At 48.9% G+C, this 22,709-nt stretch overlaps 1 long non-coding RNA gene across 1 annotated transcript; it reads left to right on the forward strand.

The window, feature by feature from the left end:
• Window positions 1-5,162: 5,162 nt before the first annotated feature.
• Window positions 5,163-11,188, forward strand: LOC145716347 (uncharacterized). The gene is made up of 3 exons (XR_014138973.1): window positions 5,163-5,455; window positions 8,308-8,416; window positions 11,054-11,188. It is a non-coding gene; the product is annotated as an uncharacterized LOC145716347 (long non-coding RNA).
• Window positions 11,189-22,709: the final 11,521 nt, after the last annotated feature.

The raw sequence follows: 22,709 nt of genomic DNA on the forward strand, positions 1-22,709 counted from the left end.
AAGGAGTTGGCAATCTTATCTTTCTTAAAGAAAAGAAATGATAAACCTAAGGTTACAAATCAAAAAGATGAAGAATATTTAAAAATAAAAATGATTTCCAGAATTACAATTTATTCTTTTAAAAAGTTAATAAAAACAGAAAAATGACCAGCTGCCCCTCCTCCCCAGCCTGCCCCCGGAGGGCTCCGTGTTACACCCGCTCTCCTGGCACAGTTATTAACAGCAGCTCCTTTCGTCCACAACATGTCACTGCTGGGCAGTAAATTATCCAGAGGCGTGAGCCCGCTGTTCAGGCATGGGTTTGATGCTGCCTATTAGCTGGATCGAGTGGTGAAGTCACTGGCCTCTCTGGGTTTCAGGTGTCCCATCAGCAGAATGGAAATTGGGAAGTTGGAATAAAGCAAGTAAACTCTTAACTTCTCAACAAAAGTTAGTTGATTCCAACACCAGCGATTGCCATCCCCAGCAATCCACAAAACGGAGCAAGGATCCCAGCACCCAGACTCAACCCAACAGACTTCCAGAGCCATCTCGACTAGAGGCAGGAAGTAAGATGAGGCCACACCACTGTGATGTGATGGGTTTCTGCCCCAGTTCCTGGCACAGAGCACCTGAAACCTTTTTAATGTCCTGAGTGATGAGAGGATGAGGGGCAACTTTTGTTCTAATAGTTGGTCTTTGACCCCAGTGCCTGACATGGGGCTCCTGAAACTCGTACACTCCTGGGTGATGGGAGCGCCTTTTGTTTTTATGAGGGGATCCCTGGTGGGCTCCTTTTACCAGAGACTAAGCCATGATTAGAACCTTGAAATTTCAGCTCCCTTGCCGTTCTCTGGAGAAGGGAGAGGCTGAAAACAGAGTTAATGAGTGATCATGCCTACATGATTAAGCTTCCATTTAAAAAAAAACCTGGGACGCCTGGGTGGCTCAGTCGGTTAAGCGCCTGCCTTCAGCTCAGGTCATGATCCCAGGGTCCTGGGATCGAGTCCCGCATCGGGCTGCCTGCTCCGCGGGGAGCCTGCTTCTCCCTCTGCCTCTGTCTCTCTCTCTGTCTCTCATGAATAAATAAAAAAAATAAAATCTTTAAAAAAAAAAAAAAAACAAAAGTCGAGGCTCAGAGAACTTCCAGGTTGGTGAACACATCCACACACGGGGAGGGTGACACACCCCCAACTCCAGAACTCTTGTGCCCGGGGCCCTCCCAGACCTCGCCCCACGCATCTCCTCATCTGGCTGTTCACCTGTGCCCTTTATCGTGGCCTTTAACAAACTGGTAAACTAAGTGTTTCCCTGAGTTCTGTGAGCTGCTCTAGCAGGTGATTGACTCCAAGGAGCGCGATCATGGGAACAGAGGATTTGTGACCACGTTGGTCAGAAGTTGCGGCTAATCGGGGGACCTGCTGCTTACGGCTGGCAACGGAAATGGGCTGGGGGGACAGTCTCCCGGGATGGAGCCCTCAGCTTGTGGGACCTGAGGCTGTCTCCGTGAAGACAGTGTCAGAACTGAGTTAAACTGCGGGACATGCAGCTGGTGTTGCGGAGAGCTGGTGTCAGAAGCGCTGTGTGTGGTCGTGGTGGGGAGACCCAGGAGGCAGCCAGGCTGTTTTTCCCACACAACCGCTGACGCCCAGCACCCCACAGCCTCCCACCCCTCAGCACCGGCAGCCCTGCACACCAGGTCTGCTGCGAGATCCCCGAGCGCGGGCTCCCTGCCATGCTCCGTTCTGACACCCAGGCAGCCCCCACCCGTCCCCACCACCTGTCCCACCAACTGTCTCGTCCTCCGAGGCCTGGGTGCTTGCTCGCACTTGCCAGCCGTACGTGGCAGGACGTGGATGTTCACACTGCTTCAAAGCGTAATCTCACCCGTGGGTGTTTTTCTTCCTTCTCTTTGAGGTACTAGAAAGTGAAATGGAAATATTTTTTCTCAGCTTTGGTAAAGTCAACCCTCCCTTCCCTGGAGCAAAGAGAACATGTTCTTCAAGTTATGGATTTAAGGAGCATCAAGCGTAGGGTGAAAGGAACGGGGGAGGAATTCCCAACCAGAGCCAAGCAGAAGGTGGTTGGGGCAAGAGGTCTGTAGGTACAGACGCAGGTGGGAGCCGGGCTCTGCCCCGAGTCCTGACCCCAGCCGCACCCTGACAGGAGGTAAGCGGCTCATCCGGGGAGGTGGAGCCCCAGGCACGGGTTTCAGAGCTTTGCCGAATATCCTAGTGTCCCACACGTGTCATGGAAACTTCTAGAAGCTGCCAGACCCGACTGGAGCGTGCAGACGCAGGCGGCGGCAGACGAGCAGTCACCAGGGTGGAGGGGCGACAGACGCAGGAGTAGGAGAGCCCCCCGGTGTAAGCCTGGTATGTGAGGGGCTGTCTCCCAGAGCGAGGGTCTCTCTGTTGACCATCCCTTGATTACCCTTCCAGACCCCGTCCTGCCAGACTCCGCCCACACACCCGACTCCGGCACCACAGGGCTCGCCAGGCGTCCACGGGGCCGGGCGTCCGCTGGCAGCATCTTCGCTCCCACCTTGTCCTGATGTGGTTTGTCTCAGGAGAGAGACACGGGCAGAACGGAAGGAGTGTCTTCTGATCAGTTTTACTTTCCAGATGTCCTGGCAGGTCACTGAAGGGAGACAGGACAGAGCCCGGGCATGCAGACGGCCCTGTTCTCGCATGTGTGTGAGGACCTCGGGTTGCAGGAGGGGACAGGCAGAGACGGGCACCGGCCGGGCAACTTCCAACGACCACATGAGGCTCTCCCACCAGAATGTATTCCTTGTGGGGCAAGAGAGGTGCGTGCTGTCCACTGGCGAGGCCCAGAACCTAGACGAGTGCCAGGCACGTAGTATGTGCTCTGTTAATTTGCGTAATGTCTTCATGACGAGTAGCTGAACGTTTGTCCCCACCCTGAACCGCAATCTCCTCGTCATGTCCACGAACGCCCCTGTTGTCAACATGCTTCTGATCCCGAGAACGTGCCTAAGAAGAGCTGTGAAAAAGATGGGTACGATGTAATCAAGACGCACGGCCCCAGGTCTGGATGCGTGAGGGATGGGTGAGAGCTCACAAATAGGAGACAAACCGGAGTGAGGTTACTCCTCAGAGCGGGACCCGCTCAGCCCCAATGTTAACCTCCTTATTCTACTTGATTTCCTTTTGATGCTACACTGAAAATCTCCTGCTGGATTTGCAAGATCTAGCTCCCTACTGAAACCCATTCTCTCTAGAGATGAAGAGATTATTGTGGAAAGAAAGACACGTCTCCCACTTGCGTGACAATGCTTAACAGTGTCCTGAGCTGCTTCTCCTGAACGACCAGATTCTCAGAAGCCTTGTAAGAGGAGAGTTAACAAACTGTGTATGACTTGTGGAAAGAGCTATAGAAAATCATATTCATAAGTTCTTACACTGACTCCTTGTAGGATACTTAAATTTTTTTAGGTCAAGAATTAACAGAATCAGGGGCACGTGGCTGGCTCCATTGAGGGGGGGGGCAGGGAGTGTGCGACTCTTGATCTCAGGGTTGTGAGTTCAAGCCCCACGTTGTGGGTAGAGATTACTTTAAAAAATAAAATCTTTAGGGGCGCCTGGGTGGCTCAGCCGTTAAGCTTCTGCCTTCGGCTCAGGTCATGGTCCCAGGGTCCTGGGATCGAGCCCCGCATCGGGCTCCCTGCTCACCGGGAAGCCTGCTTCTCCCTCTCTCACTCCCCCTGCTTGTGTTCCCTCTCTCGCTGTGTCTCTCTCTGTCAAATAAATAAAATCTTTAAAATAAAATAAAATAAAATAAAATCTTTAAAAAAAACCAACAATAAAAAGAATTAACCGAATCCACATAAATTGTAAATTGGAGGCCATCCACGTGAGCTGCAAGTGTCTTTTCTTTTATCCCCTCTGCAGCCAAATGTAGAGGGAAGTAAACTACAACCATTTATTTCAGAATAATTAGAAACCACCTGGTTCCACCCTATTCATCACTTCCTCTTTTCACCCAATGTCTCAGAAAATCAAGTAGAAAATGTCAAATTTTTTAGTACAGACATTTATATATTTCAAAAGCACAAGCAATTAACATATTTTACAGAATTCTGTCTTAACCCTGACAGAGGAAATAGTTAAAAAGGGGATTGTAAGGGTTACTTCGCATTTAGTACAGTATCTATTTGTGAATAAGTCAATTTGCAGATAATGGGGTTGAATTGCTGGTTTTCTAACCCATTCTCCTGAAATGGATCTGCTTGTTTGTAATAGGGAACTTCCTGGAAGATGGACAATAAACACATAATTTTTTTTAAGATTATTCATTTATTTATTCAAGAGAGAGAGAGCGAGAACATGAGCAGGGGGAGGGGCAGAGGGAGAGGCAGGCTCCCTGCTGAGCAGCGATTCCCAACTCGGGGCTGGATCCCAGGACCCTGGGGTCATGACCTGAGCCGAAGGCAGACGCTTAACCAACTGAGCCCCCCAGGCGCCCCTCAACACTTAAATTTTACTTTCATGTTAATTACAAACTTATTGTCAACAATCTGCACAAATTATGTTGGAAAGAATCTTCATTTGTGAGCTCCCCCCGGGAGAGTGGTCACTTGAACCAGGAAAATGCACGGTGTTGCCAGAAGGAGCTAGACTTTTACCCGGGGAACGCCACTAACTGCAATAGGTCTTTCCTTCCCTGTAAACATCCCCCCTTGATACTCCCACCGAATTCGGTGGTTTTCCATGCATGGCCTGGCAGCCTCAACAGCTCCCGGGACTAGTTAGAAATGCAAATTCCCGAGGCCCACCCCAGAAGTCCTGAGCACAAACTCGGGTGCAGCCCAAACGCTGTGTCTGAACTCGATCACCACATCCGGTCCTTTACTTTTCAAATGTTTGTAACCTTTTGCAGTCCGAGTCACCTCACTGAGGTGAGAGAGAGAAAGCAGGCCTGGGGGCTGGCCCGGCACCCACCACGCATGAGGCCTTGCGGGGGGACAGAAACAATATCTCAGAACATCATCAGACCGGGCCGCTCCGTGACCTTGTCTGAACACAGACAGAAACAGGAACATGTCCAAACCACAAAAATAACCAAAATGTTTTTCCATCCTAGCTAGACATGAGTGGCCGTTGTCTCTTGGCCAAGTAAAGCTTTAGATTCTGTTTGTCCCCGCGCCTATCCGATACTTCGTCATAGAGCTGCCCTGCTTGCTGGCAGCATCCAACCCCGGGCAAGACCCCACGTCTCAGCAGGACCCGACCCAAGCCGGAATCCGCCCCCCAGAAAGTCCTTTCCGATTAGCCCTGACTAGAACGTTGCAGGGCTACACTGAGGAAGGACCGTGCTGGCTCAGGAACAGGTGCGTTCCCAGTGGTCTTTGGACGGTATTGTGATGGGCGATGCCGCACCCCTCCCGACCCCCCACCCGGCCAACGGGGACCAGCGCCCTCCCACCAGGAGTTTATCCCCAGGCCAACCCAAGGTAAGTCCAGAGATTGACAGCTCTTCCTCAGAAACATTTACAGTACTTTGAGAAAGTGATTTTATGTCTGTTGAATCTAAAATTAGGTCATCGGCCTTGTATTTTGTATACCAGCTATTTACATTTTATTTTTCTAGCCATTCATAATTGTGTCTTACAAATGATCAACATTAAATTTTTAAAAGAAAAACACAGGGCGCCTGGGTCGTTCAGTTGGTTGAGCACCTGACTGTTGATTTCGGCTCAGATCCTGATCTCGGGGTCCTGGGATGGAGCTCCGTGTGTGGGCTCCACTCTCAGCGAGGAGTCTGCTTGACCCCCTCCCTCTCCCTCTGCCCCCCACCCTGCTTGCACACTCCCACACTCTCTCTCAAATAAATAAATAAATAAATAAATAAATAAATAAATAAAATCTTTTGAGAAAGAAAAAGAAAAAACACCTTGGTTCGTTATCACCAGTTTTTGAGAAGCACAGTGCCAAAGAGTTCTCCAATACTTTTCTTTTTCAACACTGTTCGCACATTAATCTTCTTAAAATTCCTAAATCTTCTTAAAGTTATACCCTTTCTCAATTATCTTCAACAGTACAGTCTCCTCTGTTTCCCCACTGCAGAGAAAACCTATTTTGAGCACCTACCCTGCACTAGTAATTGTGCAAATTTAAATACACCCAATACCCAGGAAATAATTTTATTTTATTTTTATTTTTTAATATTATTTTTAAATTTTATTTGAGAGACAAAGGGAGAGAGAGCATGAGCAGGGGGAGGGCAGAGGGAGAGAGAATCTCAAGCAGGCTCTCCGCTAAGCATGGAGTCCAATGTGGGGTTCAATCTCACGACCCCGAGATCCTGACCTGAGCTGCAATCAAGAGTCGGATGCTTAGCCGAGGCGCTCCAAGATTTTTATTTTATTTTTATATTTTCATTTATTTTTAAGTAATCTCTGTGCCCAAAGTGGGACTCGAATTTACAACCCCAAGATTAAGAGTTGCATGTTCTACCAACTGAGCCAGCCAGGTGCCCCGCCAGGAAAGAATTTTAAATAAATATTAGCATCCTCTTCCCACACCTACCCCCCAGTGTTTTTACGGGTGAATGTTTTTTAAACATCAAGAAACATAGATATCAAATGTTATTTAGAGAAGAATAAAACAGGACAGGCTTCCTAATTAACTTTTTTGGAGGCCATGATAGTAGAACAAACCTGATCAAAATAGCATTTGAATATGGGAGTGCGGTATCATTAGTCCTGAGGCAAAGGGGCTGTAGTAGACCCTCACTAGAATCTGTGCTTCGGCTAACATTGGTCCTTACTAAGCCTCGACACTAACATTGCTGGGTACTTGCCAAGCATTGGCACTAACGTTGCCAGGTACTTACTAAGCATCACCAGTAACATTGCCGGGTACTTACTAAGCGTCGGCACTGTTCATGCTCTTCGGTGGCCACATTTGTGCCACCACCAGTTTCGATAGTCAGCTGTCATCGTTGGCTGCAGAAGTAGATAAGTGATGCAGGGGGACTTGTCCAGAACCCTCCCCCTCTGGCTTCGATGATGGATCCAGAGGCGCACTCGAGATCCACGCTGAATAAATCTGTTTTCCCCGGAACAGTTCTAACTGTAAGTAGCAGGGAATTGCCTTCTGTCCCTTGTTGTGAGCCCTCAGGCCCGGAACCTGCACTCCCCAGTACACAGAGAAAATCCGTCCGACGTAGGAAGACAGCAGCCCAAAATGCAGAGATCCTAGAACAAGAATGTGAGGGAGAGACTGTCAACCCTGTGGTATTCCCTGGGGCCAGCACCTTCTTTCCCTGCCGAGGGCTCGGTGTCAGCCCAAATTCCAAAATTCCGTTTTTATTTTAAGGCAGTCTGATCTCCTTTTCTGTCACTTGCAATCCCCAAAGCCTTCGGGAACACCAGTCTTCAGTGAGTGGCTGGTGGGGTAGAGGGGCAGGCGCTAATGATGGGGACAAGTGTACCTGCTCCCACCTCGAAATTCTGGGACGGCTGGTAGCTCAGCCTCTCTGAGCTTCGTTGGCTTCCTTCGCTATCTGGGGATTACAACAGCCTGCTCCTTAGAGGGGCACTGCAAGCTTCAGAAGGGCAGGAAATGTGCTTTATCTTCCTCGATATGTTCTCAGCACTTAACCAGTTGTCACGAATTAGGTCCTTAATAACTATTTATTGAATGAAACAGCAAATGAGGGCATAAATGGAGAGCTTAAGTACAAGAACGCCAACGCTCCTGGTAGGATGGTCGGCGTGGGAGTCCACGGGAAGACAGAGAAGAATCTGTCTTCACCCAGCCTCTGTTAGTCAGTTGTCCCCACGAGAAACTCTGTCTTACTCTCCTTTCCCCCCAAGCACCGTGCCTGGGGTCAGGATGGCTGAGGAGGGGCTGCAGCAGAGGGTCGGCTAAAGGAGGCCACCGGCGGACTCATGGCTGTTGACCACGGATGAGAACAGTCGATGGCTGAAGGGTGGAAGGCCAGGAAGGACAAGGGGCGCGTGACTGGCTTCCAGAAGGGGGAGATGAGGAAGAAATCCATGAAGATACCGGGATTTCAGGCTCTTGCTCTCCCACAGGACAGACGTCTCTCTCAGACCCCTTCTCTAAGTCGGCCGCGGCACCTGCTCACCTGCGTCCCTCCAGGGTGTGTAGGGGAGGAAGAAAGTTTTCCTCCACCCTCATGCGGTCCCTGGTTGGGTCTGGAAAGTAGACTGACAAGGACGATTAACAGGAGCAAAGTCTGCAAATGCACTCATTTAATAGAAGTTTTATGTGGTAGGAGAGCTTTCACGGGGAAATGACCAGAAGAAATGGTCAAGCGTGAGTGTTTTCACGCCAGGTTTGATGAAGAGTGGACGGAGTGGAGAAGCAGGCCAGGACAAAGGTGGTCAGCTGGAGGAACCCCAGCGGAGCCAGCCTGTCGGGATTCTCGTCCCTGCATCCTGGAGGTGAGGATGTTCCTCTCCCCCCGGGGGGCCAACGTCCGCATGACGAAACTCAGTTCTCTGACCTTGTATTTTTGCTTTCACTTGCTTTTTTGCCTTTGAAACTTCCAAACTTGATCCATTTGTTGAATCTTGTTTTCTAAATGTCCTTTTATCCTTTATCCGGCGTGTGTGCGCGTTTCCGCTGTGACGGTCCACCGAGGCATCCAGACCCAGGTCACTGACCAGCAGGTGCACCTGAGTCTCCTTGTGGAGTTCCGCTGATTTCAGTGCAAAAATGACCCCTTTGTTTAGTGTTCTCTCTCTTCACTATCACAGAATATTGTCACGTCTGAGTCCTACCTGATCCTTCTTCTCAGAGTTTCTCATTACTTTGTCTAGGGTTTCCCAGACTTCTTAAAACTTCTAACCTTTAAAGCAAGTAAGTGCTCAGGACTCTATGCAATTTTTATAAAATAATCAGTCAAGCAAAGGGGTTCAGAGCATGAGTTCTGGACCCAAACTCCCTGGCTTCAAACGTTCACTGCTCCTTAGCTGTGTGTCCTGTGCTGTGGACTCGCTCGTGGATAAACAGGGGGGTGGGGGGGAGGCGATAAGACTAGTACCCTCCTTATTAGGGACTGAACTAGGTAATGTGTGTAACGTTCTTACAACATGGCCTGCCACGTAAGTGCTAGATTGTGTTTAGTTCATTAAAACTGTAATTATGATTAAATCATTGAACTTGTTCTTGCTACCTGGCATCTGCCAGTGACAGCATTTGTAAATTAGTAACTTTTTAAGAAATATATTTTATTTATTTGACAGCGCAAGCACAAGCGGGGTGAGGGGCAGAGGGAGAAGCAGGCTTCCCGCTGAGCAGGGAGCCCGACGCCGGACTCGATCCCAGGACCCTGGGATCATGACCTGAGCCGAAGGCAGTCGCTTAACCGACTCAGCCACCCAGGCGCCCCTCATTTTATCAATATCTTTATACTTAAAACTTGTTTTGTCTTTTTTTTAAATATTTTTATTTATTTATTTGACACAGAGAGACAGTGAGAGAGGGAACACAAGCAGGGGGATTGGGAGAGGGAGAAGCAGGCTTCCTGCCGAGCAGGGAGCCCGATGTGGGGCTCGATCCCAGGACCCTGGGATCATGACCTGAGCCGAAGGCAGACGCCTAACGACTGAGCCCCCAGGCGCCACTAGCCAGTAACTGTTGTGCATAATCCTGGAGGCCTGTCCTTCCGCTGGAGAAACCCTGAGAGTGCCTGGCTAACAGGGACCCGGGGAAGCTAGACCCGCATGTCTCAGAGAAAGAGAGCACGAACACGGGCCAGCTCAGGTGTCAGGGACAGCAGTGGGGCTTTTCTACAGATCGTCCCATTGCTCCTTTCTACCGTCACTGTGACGTGGGTACTCTGGTTATCGTCCTCCCATGGTTGAAGAAACGGAAGTTGGAGCAGCTGAGGGACTCCCTTGGGCCTGCAGATGAAGGAAGGACACATGGGAAATCAGGCTGCCGCCCGGCAGGCACCTTTCCCTGGGCAGGTGGGTGGCCACGCGTCTCTGGGGTCAGCCCATGTTCGAGTCCCCGGACATCGTGGGTGCGGTTGTTCATGCGCTGCTGGTGTTTCTGGAAGCTGGACGGGACACGAGAGACTCCCCTGTGAAATCAGCCCTCCTCACGTCACCTAAGAGGAAAACAGAGCCAACAGCTCGTGGTGCGGGCTCCAAGTTACCAGTGGCAGGAATGAGGCCAAAGGGCCTCCCTCCCAACGCCTCCCCACAGCGCCATTCGCCCCGACTTCCCTAATCCTGAAGTCAGACTGTTTATAAATAAAGTACCCTGGGGCGCCTGGGTGCCTCAGTGGTTAAGTGTCTGCCTTCGGCTCAGGTCCTGAGGTCCTGAGGTCCTGATCCCAGGGTCCTGGGATCGAGCCTCGCATCGGGCTCCTTGCTCAGTGGGAGGCCTGCTTCTCCCTCTTCCTCTACTGTTCCCCCTGCTTGTGCTCTCTCTGTCAAATAAATAAATAAAATCTTTAAAAATAAAAAAATAAAGTACCCTGATTTGTTTGATACGGGGAAAATACCAATTGTTTTGTTGATAGGGAAATCCGGCAAGTTGAAAATTCTGTTAGTTTATTATGGTTACATTTATGAATTACAACAAGCATTAGAACAAGACAATACAAAAGCAAACAATTTGAACAAAAGTACCTTCAAAGCAGTGACAGGTGTTTAACTACATTAGATTAAGAGCCACACGGGCTTCCCCATATGCTAGAGGGTCACGTAGCCATCGGATTAACAAGAAATCAGTATTTTAAGCTTCAGTACAATGTCCTTCCACTGACGCGTGCTCACCTGCTGTGAACAGATAGAGCAAAATGCAGTGTAAATTAGGACCGAAGCTGCCCTGGATGAGAAGGCGAATCGCCACCCCCTCAGGAGCTGCCTCAGCTCCAGGCCCCCAGCAGGCCCCTTGGCAGCCCCCGAGCAAGGGTGAGACCAGATGCGGATGTGCTGTCTCTGAGCCGGGGGGACTCGAGTGTCGCGTAGCTAGCCAAGCATCTAAGTGCTTCACTTCCCCCAGCCGTGGTGGACTCCACGTTCCACAAGGAAGGGGGCATGACGTGCTCATCTCTGTCTCCCCAGCACCCGGCATGGCCCTGAGGCGTAGCGGGTGGGCCGTACCTGTCTCCGGAACGTTGTAGCAGACCAACAAAGGCACCAGTGAGTTCACGGACATCACTGTGACTGGAGGTCAGGGACAGGATGGCTGGATGTGGCATCCTCCTCCCACGGTCCAGACAAGGTCCCTGTGGAAACACCAGAAGATTTCAGCTCATCTCACACCCAGTACAAACCAGGAATGAGACGCAGCTGATAACAAAAATGATGATAGAACCTTGAGGTTGAGTTAACGGGAGTATGGTGCTCCAAAGAAAGTTGATCGGCGATTCTTCACTGCTGTGACCACTTCCCAAACATGCCAGATGCTATGCTCATTTCCAAGGGAAGATAGATAGACTCCCACCCTTTTGTTCTCTCTGTTTACGCAGTTTTCTTCCACCCACAAAAATCCTTCCTAACCCATCCTCCAACTCTCCGTTGTCCTCCTTGGAATTCTCCCGTTCCACAATTCCAGTCCCCACACCCGCCAACTGAATTCTAGTTCCCCCAAGCCCCAAGTTATGGGACTTACATTTTTTTACCTAATATTATCATTATTTATTTACATGTCTTATTTATCAAAAGAATGTAAACCACAAAGCACTGATCAAAGGCAAGTGGTTTTCATTATTTTTGTTGTACTTGCTTCCATGTACATTTCACAGCATTCGATTATGATCATCTAAAGGCCAGTGAGACCTTCGTCATTTCTTTTCTTTCCTTTCCTCTTAAATTACACACTGCACCAAGCTAGTGGCTCTGGGAAAAGAACAGAAGTTACTTGTCTCAGGGCTGACTCAGACATGTGCAAGCTGCAACAAGAGGAAGCTGACACGCGGGCCAGGAGTGAGAGCATACGCACTCTCCGAGCCAGGAGCTGGGTTTTGAAACAACTCTTAGCACAGAGATATATTTTCACGTACACAGCTCGCATAAGAGTTAGGCAACGGAATACATAAACAAATAGTTTATACATATACATACAAATGCCCAATAAAATAACCAAAGGTGTGCCATCTCAGTTAATAGAGAGGGAAATGCAAACTGAGCAAAATGAGCCTCCATCTTCGGCCTATCGCTCTGGCAAAAGACAAAGAGGTAATGTGCAGTGTGAGCAACAGCGGGAATGTAGATTTTAAAGTGCACTTCACAACATGGATCAGAATTTTTAAAACACATATGCCCTGACTGAACAATCACGTTCGTAAGAATATACTCCTCAAAATTACTTTTTCCATGTTGCCAGGCTGAAGGATGCTCACAGTGCCATGAATTTATATTAGTAGAAATCAGAGATGACCTACATATCTGTCAAACTAATTATGTTTCAGTAAATGACACCTTGCTCTGATGTTTCATAGTCATCACAAAGAATGAAGCGCATCTCTTTGTGTAGATATGGAAAAATGATCACAGTATATTGTCAAATTTAAAAAGCAAGTTGCAGGGCGCCTGGGTGGCTCAGTTGGTTAAGCGACTGCCTTCGGCTCAGGTCATGATCCTGGAGTCCCGGGATCGAGTCCCACATCAGGCTCCCTGCTCAGCGGGGAGTCTGCTTCTCCCTCTGACCCTCCCCCCCTCATGCTCTCTCTCTCTCTCAAATAAATAAATAAAATCTTTAAAATAAATAAATAAATAAAAAGCAAGTTGCAGAACAGTAACTGGAGTATAATTCCTTTTTTGTGGGGAAAAAAAAGACCTATGTTCTATGTTTTCATGTTGATATAAATGCACATGCAAATTTCTACATAACTAAATGTGCAAAGACAAAAACAAACTACAAACAAAAACAGAGATCTGAAAAGAGAATCACCCCACACCTGTGGTTTCCCCCGAGGGAGGTAAGAGAGGAAGGACTTTTTACGCACTTCTGAGTATTGTTTAAATTTTCTTTCAACCTTCATGTAATACTTATGACTCTTTTTGAAATAGAAAATAAACCCAATTAAAAGTAGAGGCTTTTCAAAGTTGTGATAAAATGCTTGAATATTCGTGGAAGCCATGATCGAACTTCAGAGACCGCATGCGTGAAAAATCTCTTTAAGTATTCTCTTGAACTCTATGCTCACAAAATTACTCACATACATGTGTGTCAGTTATGGAAACCTGAAATCCTGGGTGGTCGCCCAGACCAGCTCCTTCCATGTTGTAGATGAGGTAAGAAAGGAACTAAAAGAAAAATAAATTTCTCTGACACTTCGCTTTTTAAAAATTGACAACCCAAGCAAAGGGCTCTCAGAAACAATTCACCCGATCACTGATTTATGCGAGGGGCCACAAATTCAAATGCCACAGGACAGGCAAGAAACCAAGTCAGGGATTAATGAGGCCAGCCGGGAATAAGAAAGGAAGCGTGCAGGGCTGTTTGGAGGTGCGTCCTGCCCACAGAGCCCGGGTGGCTCAGTCAGTTAAGCGTCTGACTTTGTCTCAGGGCTGACTCAGGTTGTGATCCTGCGGTCCTAGGGGGTCCTAGGATCGAGTCCCCCATCGGGCTCCCTGCTCAGCAGGGAGTCTGTTTCTCCCTCTGTCCTTCCACTGTGCATGCTCTCTCTCTCTCAAATAAAGAAATAAAATCTTCAAGGAAAAAAAAATAAATTTACGTGTACAATGCAGTGGCATTAATCACATTCACAGTGTTGTACAAACCACCAGTACTAGGTATTTCCAGAATTTTTTATTACCCCAACAGACACTCGTACTCATTACACGATAACTGCCACTCTGCCGACCCCCAGCCCTTGGTAACCTCCAACCTACTCTGTCTCGATGCTGGGTACCTCGACGGAGTGGAATCACGGGCTATTTGCCTTCTGTGCTTGGCTCATTTCACTCAGCATGATGTTTCCAGAGTTCATCCACGCAGAGCATGCATCAGAACTTCATTCCCTTTGCTGGCTGAAGAATATTCCTCTCTATGCTGTGTAGTGTGATTTTTTTTTAAGGAGGCTCCATGTCCAACATGGGGCTTGAACTCATGACCCCAAGATCAAAAGTCACACGCTCCACCGACTGAGCCAGCCAAGCGCCCCGGGTATTATGGTTTATAGTAAGAAACATATATTTGGTCTTCATTTCCCTTTCCAGCTTGAGAGCTTCTAAACCCTCAGAATTTCCCAAGCTGTGAGAAAGTTCAAGGTGTCTTTTGTTATGTTAATGAGGTGGGTTTTGGAAAGCCCCTCGGTCACCTGAGTGGGGGGTGGGGTGGGGAGAACTGGTTGCCAGGGGAACCAACCAGGTGATTTGGGGTTGGAACTTGCAGTCCCACCCCCTGACCTCCAGGAAGGAGAGAGGGGCTGTAGGTAAAAATGCTCGCGGGTGACCCATGATTAAATCAACCATGCCTATGAAATGAAGCATCCATAAATAACCAAAGAGGACAGGGCTCAGAGAGCAGGCAGAGTGACACTGTGGAGACCTGGGGGACAGAGGTGCCCCAGAGAGGGCGAAGCTCTGTGCCCTCCCCCCATTCCTACTGATCCTGAGTTCCATCCTTTTACAATAAGCCAGGAATCTCATGAGTAAAATGTTTCTCTGAGCTCTGTGAGCCACTCTAGCAAATTCATCAAACCCAAGGACGGGCCATGGGAGCCTCTGATTTATAGCCAATCGGTCAGAAGCACAGCTAATCTGGGTGACTGGCAGGTGGCCTCTGAAGTGTGTGTTTGGTGGGGGAGGGGGGACTGAACCCCTCCCCTGTGCAATCTGATGCTCTCTCCACATAGATGGTGTCAGAAGTGAACTGAGTCGTTGGACACCCAGCTGGCGTCTGAGCGTTGCTCACTGGTGTCGAACAGTTTCTATCCGTCTACCGTCTACCATTTTGGTTTATCTGTTCCTCTGTTGATGGGTTGTTTCCACCTTTCAGTACTGTGAAAAATGCTATGAATATTGGCTTAGAAATATCTGAGTCCCTTTTTTATTCCTTGAGTCTAAACCTAGGAGTAAAATTGTTGGGTAATAGGATAATTCTATATTTAACCCTTTGAGGAATCACCAACCTGTTTCCCACATCAATGGCACCCTTTTACATTCCCATCAGCAACGCACGTAAATCCCTTATTTTTGAGGTGAAGAAATCAAGGGTAAAACTGGTTAGATAACTTGACCATATACACAGAAAGTCAACTGCAGATCAGCTATCACAAACAAGTATCTTGAGTCCCAAGACAATCCTCTTTCCAAGGTTAACTCCACCAAGATAGAAGTCAGGCGATCAGGCAGATGGCGGCAACATCTGCACAAAGACTGGACCATTGGAAAGGGACTCTCTGATATCTTTGGGGGAAAGAATTTGAGTGAGTTCTGGAGTTTGCTCATCCATCACAGAGAAAATTTTGTTTTATTCTTTTCTTCCTCAGGTCTAAGCTCCAAGAGAAGATTAAATCATGTTTGTCTTTTGCCTAGTACCTAATTGTAGAGTAATCATAGACACATTTTTTATCATTATTACACTTACTGTCCTAAAATAAGGGCTTAAAAATATTACTTTAAATGCAATAAATATTCATTTTAGAAAAATTGGCAAATTCACAGAAGTAGAAAGGAAAAAAAAAGAAGAGTTACCTAGAGAACTATCTATCAGAAAAATAACTATTAAAGCCTGAGTCCTTTTTTCCCCAAGCTTTTTTTTTCTAAGAATGGTGTTTTTGTGTGATATATATAGTTGGAATTGCAGACGCTTAAAATTTAAAAGAATTATTACAATTTGGGGAGGCAAGCTTAAAAAATACAATAAGGAAAAATAGATATTTAGTTCTAGGAAAGGGCCCCAACATACCCCTGGTGGTTCTTCCTCCCAACTCAGCAGCCCTCACCGTCTCAGATATCCCTTTTGGTGGTATGTTATTACTTACCTGTCATACGGAAAAGTTTCATTTACCCAAATATAAGAGCCTAAGAGCTTGGCCACATCTTATACTATTTTGTTCCTTCCTCCATGCTGCAATTACAGGGAAAGCTCAGCAAAGAACTTTTGGATGATTTTTACCGATTTCTTATCACCTTCGAAGTTAACACTCCTCTGAGTCTCTAATGAGGGGTAACCCAACCCAGGTCCTGCAGGGCCTCCCATTCCACATTAAGAAATTAGTTCAGCAATCAAAGGGCATTTAAAGTCATTTGAGGGACCCCTGGTTGGCTCAGTCGGTTGGGTGTCCAACTTTTGATTTCGGGTCAGGTCATGATCTCAGGGTCATGAGATTGAGGAGCCCCCCCCCCACCCCTTGAGCCAGTGTCAGACTCCAAGCTCAGCAGGGAGCAGGGAGTCTCCTTGAGGTTCTCTCTCTCCCTTTCCCTCTGCCCCTCCCCTTGCTCATGCACACACACTCTCTTTCTAAAAGGCACACCCTATTGTCTGCCACAGAAATAAGTTTTCATTTTTCTCTCTTCTACGTTCTGTATAAATTTGTGTAAAGTCTCTCCAGACTTTGTAGTCCCTTTTAGCTTATGTCCACGTTATCACATTGAGACCGTGTTCTCTTTCTCTTCTGTATTGACAGAGAGCACAGAGGGGTCTTTGTTGGAATCTGTTTTATTTCCCCAACACTCCAATGATCCTCCAAAAAACAGTTACATCTCTTCAACGATATTTCTTATTTCCTCTCTGTCTCAGTCCAGGTGATACCCAAAGTGCACTACTCTGGGGTGAGGCTCAGGGACCCTTTGACCCATGCAGACACCAACAGAATATCATTGAAAGGCTGGGTTCCACCGAGGCGCTCTCTGTGTGCATTCTGGAGGGAGGCCGCCATGAGGGACCCAGAAATGACAGAGGGACAGCGAGACAGAGCTCAGACAGTGCGTGTGAGTATTCCAGGAGAGGGGGTGTGGAGCTACTGCCCACCCAGTTGCTCACGCCACAAACCTAGGGGTCAGCCTTACTTCCTCTTTCTCTTAACAATCTCATTCTGTTGCCTGCACACCCAATCTACGCCCCGAACCCATTCGCTGCTTCCGTTGTCCCACTCCCACCCCAGTTCAAGACACCACACAGTAGCCCCCTAACCAGACTCCTCTTCCCCAGAGCAACTGGTGCGACCCTCCCTAAATACATAAATCATAACATGTCCCTTTGCCGATTCTCGAATGGCTTTCCATCATGTTCAAATTAAAACCCAAACTACTGGGGCGCCTGGGTGGCTCGGTCGTTAAGTGTCTGCCTTCGGCTCGGGTCAGGGTCCCGGGGTCCTGGGATCGAGCCCCGCATCAGGCTCCCTGCTCAGCGAGGAGCCTGCTTCTCCCTCTCCCACTCCCCCTGCTTGTGTTCCCTCTCTCGCTGTGTCTCTCTGTGTCAAATAAATAAATAAAAATCTTAAAAAAAACACACACACAAAAAAACTGTGGTCCTGGGGCGCCTGGGTGGCTCAGTCGTTAAGCGTCTGCCTTCGGCTCAGGTCGTGATCCCCGGGTCCTGGGATCAAGCCCCGCATCGGGCTCCCTGCTCCGCGGGAGCCTGCTTCTCCCTCTGCCACTCCCCCTGCTTGTGTTCCCTCTCTCGCTGTGTCTCTCTCTTCAAATAAATAAATAAAATCTTTAAAAAAAAAAAAACCCAAACTCCTCGCCTGAAAACCCCCAAACCTCACTGTGTACCCCTCTGCCCTTACTCACTAACCTTCAGCCACAGTGACTTCCTTTCTGGTCCCCCAACACACTGAGCTTGGTTGAGCTGTACTTCCCCTGGTTTTTTCACATGGCTCCGTGTAAGGACTCACGGCTTTGAGCACCACCGTTATGTGCTTAGAGAAGACTTCCTGACTACTTATTCTGAAGTAACCGCCATGTTTCCTCAGCAGAGCCCTGATTTCTGGTGCTTCCTTGTGGGGCTGTGTGTGTTTTCCAAGGCTCCAACTTCTGCTGAGTGAATGGATGGTAAGCCCTATGCCCCCATTTCCCAGATGGGAGGCAGGAAATATTGAGCAGGGATCATGACTGTAAGAACTTTATTTCAGATATTTTTTTTTACTTCCTCATAAGAGCTATTTTATCTTTTGTCAATTTCTTTGCCATGATTAGCAATGAAACTCTTGCTATAGAAAGTGCTTGTGATCAGGGGCAGCTAGGAACAATGGCGGGGGACTTGGAGCTTCGTCCACATGAAGGCTTGAAGAAATAGGAACAGTAAAGAATGGGGTAGGTGGCAGTCAGTGACTTTGGCTGCAGGTAAGCTGAATCCCTGGAGCCTTGTCCAGAGACGAGAGGCAGGGCAGTTGCTGATGAACAACCTGCAACTAACAGTGGAAGAGCCCGTGGGACTTTCCTGTGCCCACCACCTGAAGCCTCTGAGCCTGGATCCCATCTTCCTCCCGTCCTCCTGGCACAACGTAATCCTGCTCCGATTGCACACCAGAAACTCACCACCGCCACCTCTCCCCTAACAATTCCTCTGGATTCAGACACAGCTCCCCGCTCCCTTTTTGAGAAGTCATTCCTTAAAAACCGTAGTCTACCCAGAACTCTTTCTAATCTGACCTCCATGTTTGGAACCTCACTGTTCTCTGTGTGTTGAATCTTCACCTTTACTTGCGTTTGCCGTGTTGTATTTCTGCTGTTTCTCTTGCCTTAATGCGAGAATCCTGCAGAGCCTGAATACAAAATCGATACCCAGGAGCGCTTTTTGGATGAGTGGTACTCTGAGGGAAGAAACAGAAAGGAAAAACTGAAAGCGGAGGGAAGAAGAAGGTGTGAGGAAAGCAGGGGCTCCAGAACACAGAGAGGAAGCAGAGGTACAGAAGAGGAGGGGACCCAGTGAATCAGCCTTCACCATGAAGACTTAATCACAGTGTACAACGGGCTGTCAATCTGCTGAAATGGAAGTTGACAGGAAACTGTGGAGAACACGGAAATGGCCACAGACCAACTCACACTCTTTTGTCAGGTCCTCCCCCTGCCTTGTCAAAGTTGCCGCTCCCTCACGGTCTCGAAGTCCGGCAAATTCTGATTCGCTCCTCGTGCAAATATTGACGTATCAACAGATTGGTTCACACGTCGCTAGAAGGTAATTACCTGTGCACGTCTAACCAGATGAGCGGTCCTTGATCACCTCTTTCTCTTTTGATGAATAAGAACTTACAGTGGGATATAAGCAGGTTTCAGTGATACAACCCGAAATCTCTGGACCTTCTGTGCAGTCACAAGAGAAACAGACTCTGCCATTCTTTTTTTTTTTTTTTAAAGATTTTATTTATTTATTCGACAGAGAAAGACACAGCGAGAGAGGGAACACAAACGGGGAGTGGGAGAGGGAGAAGCAGACTCCCTGCCGAGCAGGGAGCCCGACGCGGGACTCGATCCCGGGACTCCAGGATCATGACCTGAGCCGAAGGCAGTCGCTTAACCAACTGAGCCACCCAGGTGCCCCCAGACTCTGCCATTCTTAACTCAAAACCAGCTCACTGTTAAACCACTCACTGGGTCTATCATTTTATGAGGCAGGTGGAATCTGTGTTATTCGCTATTTCCCAGCACCTAGCCCCATGCCTGGTGTATGACATGTGTCCACTAAATTTTTGGACATTAGCTGATTGAATGAATGATGGTCCCCGTCTCTGCTTCGTGCCCAGGGGACCTTCATTCTAAGACACAGACGTATGGGAAATACAGAATGGAGAGAAGAACAGAATCCCTGAGGGAGCAGAGTCCCTGAGCTTTGCTCTATGTCCACCCACCTTCATTCCATGCCATCGATACGATGGGAAGTGCGCTGGACTCCCAGGTACAGATAGACACAGACCCTCGCTCCAATACGTGCTTTTCCAAGATCTCATCGTAGCATCCACCACTCTGCATCAGCAACTAGACAGCGTGTCCCTAGACTGTGAACTCTGCTAGGACATTGTCCACCACGTTCTAAGAGCATCTGACGGAGGGGGGAGAAGACATGTCCAACTGTAAAGAGTCGGGATCCTTAGTTGCGGAAAGAAAAGCTGAGTGTTGCTAATGGAGCAGAGAAGGAAGATGCTGAAGATACTGGGAAGCTCTCGGGATTGTTGGAAAGTGCAGAGAATCACGACTGAGGCTACGCCCCAAACCCTGCAAAACTAGTTCCAGTGAGAAAGTGTCTACACTGCAGCTCCTGGCCAATGCTGGTATGTGTACCCGCAGTGCCGGCGGCTCCAGACGGGGCCAGTTCCCTTGGGCTGCTCAAACCTGCATCTAAGTTTCCCACGGATGAGCCAGCTTGGCAGAGCCTAGCTCACATTCTTGAGCCCGGCTGCCAAGGAGGCTGGGGATTTGACACCTAAAGGAAGGCAAGCTAATCAAAAGGAGATGAGTGGCCATAAATATGACCAGTGTCCACTGTATTGCAGCAATACGTGATGGGAGTGAAATCAGAAATGTGCTTTCAGAGATAGTCTCTGGTTCCATGAAACTTGCATCCTTGAGGGAGAGCCTAACAATAAGCATATACATGAGCATGATGATGGATAGTGCTAGATGCTTCAAAGTCACTTAGAACTGTGGGGTAGGGCATCCAAGAAGAGCTTTTCTGAGATGAGCAGACACCTAAATGGCATGAGGGGGCAGCCAGCACAAAGGCTCTGGGGTGGGAACTGATTTGGCATTTCTAAAAAACTAAAAGGCTGCTGCTGAGTAAGTGAAGGGGAGAAGGTAGAATACAGGGCAGGAAGAGCCCCAGGGATGATGCTGTGTAAGGGCCATGATTCTGGACCCTGGAAGGTCACAGGGGAATAGCATGATGTGACTTACATTCTAGGAAGATCACGCTGGCTGGTTGCTGTGATCGAAGTATGAGCAGGGGGATCAGGGCACTTAAATCTGCCTGATGTCTGGGGAGAGGGTGACACAGGAGGGAATCCTGGGAGATGAGCGAGAACTGCCTAGGAGAGATCAGGAGGCATCCTGGCCAAGGGAAGAGCAGGAGCAAACACACAGCAGCATGGAAGGCTCTGGAATGTTTGCAGAACTTTGAGGAGTCCAGTGAGGTTACAGAGAGGGAACCAGACATCAGGCTGGAAAAGTAGGGGAGAGCCAGACTGCCAAGGGCTCTGGCACTGTTCTTTTAATTTCTCACGGCACCAAAGTCAAGTGTTCGTCCAGTGACGGGGGCAGAGCCTGACATGACACTGGGACTAGATCTTCCCCAGGGAGTCCAGACCTCTCCTAGGACTTTGTAAGAGGGCAGGAAAGACACAGTCCCTTGCCCCTTCCACCACCCCCTTCTCAGACTGGAGGAAACTGTGCGCCGACCCCCAGTTCTGTGCCGCTGTTGTCAAAGCAAAGCTGGTGGTGCAGAAATCAGACAACAGACAAGATGAAAGGGCGTCAATGTCAAGGTCAGTCCCAGGAGAAAACGGCAAGTGGACATCTTGTCTTCCATATTTCTCATTTCTCTTCTGGAGGCATCTTATATTCCACCCCATACTCCCAGGTACATGTACACTGAGCCTTAAAGGAAGCATTAGACGTAGGTTGGCCAAAAGAACAAGAGAAGGGCGTTTCAGAAAGAGAACAATGTACGCAAATGCCCAGGTACCAGAAAGCACCCTTGTCCATGGGCGGCAGAACCAAGGCTGGAAAGGCAGGTTGAACCTGGGTTGTGAAATGCTTGGTTGATGGGCTAGACAGTCACCAGAACAATTCATTCCTGAACCAGATTCCCCAGTTGAGTAGAGTAACCAAAACCTAAATGTGCAGTGTTTGCTTTTTTGTCCATGGTGGATGCCAGGGAGTATTTGCTGGCTTGCTTGAATCAACAGATGGAAGTCTGTAAATTTAGGACAGATGGCCCCATTTAATCTCTATGATCAGTCATGTCCATATTGATGGACTTACCTGAGATCATCTCGGGGAGGTTTCCCACCCAAGGCAGGACTCTTGGTGGCTCTCCCGCATCAGCTATGGGTTCTTAGCAAGAACAACATGCAAACTTAGGAAGCATTGCAAATCAAGACAGGTGAGTAGAATTGGCTCCGAGGGCTTAAGAGGGACTGGACCAAAAACTCTTCAGAACAGGTTATTCCATCCGAACTGGGACGGCAGACCCCGGGAGACAAGGGACGAGGTTGGATCTGTACCGGCGGGCCTCCGCGCCATACTTGCTACCCACGCTCGCGCCCCCTGCCCCCCGCATTCCTCTCTTTCCGCAGAGTGCATCTTTATCCCGACGTGCAGGGAACGGGGGCAAGACGATGAGGTACAACGTGGTGCCCCTACCCGAGAGGAGATCGTTCCTGTGAAACTGAGCCGGGGTCGAGGGAGTTCGGTCTCCCCGCTTCCCCACAGTTCGCCTTCCCACACTTTTAAGGACAGACCTACATGAGCACCATATGGCTTTTCTCCTAAAAGCAAACTCCTCTTGGAATGTGTCGGGAAAACAGGCAGTACCGCAGGTCTTTCCTGAAAGCCACGTGGCGGAGGGCGGACTCTCGCAAAGAGGGGCCCACGCGTGCACAGATCACGGCTGTTGCATGCGTGCATTTGAACAGTGCCTCTGTACAGACCCCCGGCCCAACTCAGGCGGGGTCACCCGAGAAGAACGCTCCCACGGCCCACCACCCCTGCGGGTCTCCCGCCCACCGGAGTTCCGCTCCTCCCAGCCCGGGCCCCACCCGCGTCGATCAAAGACTTCCTTCCGGGCCCAGCGAAGCCCAGCACGCCCGCGGTCCCGAGAGGCCCGGCG

The sequence above is a fragment of the Leptonychotes weddellii genome, chromosome 11 (assembly GCF_054177405.1).
Source record: "Leptonychotes weddellii isolate Sample4059 chromosome 11, ASM5417740v2, whole genome shotgun sequence".
Lineage (NCBI taxonomy): Eukaryota > Metazoa > Chordata > Mammalia > Carnivora > Phocidae > Leptonychotes > Leptonychotes weddellii.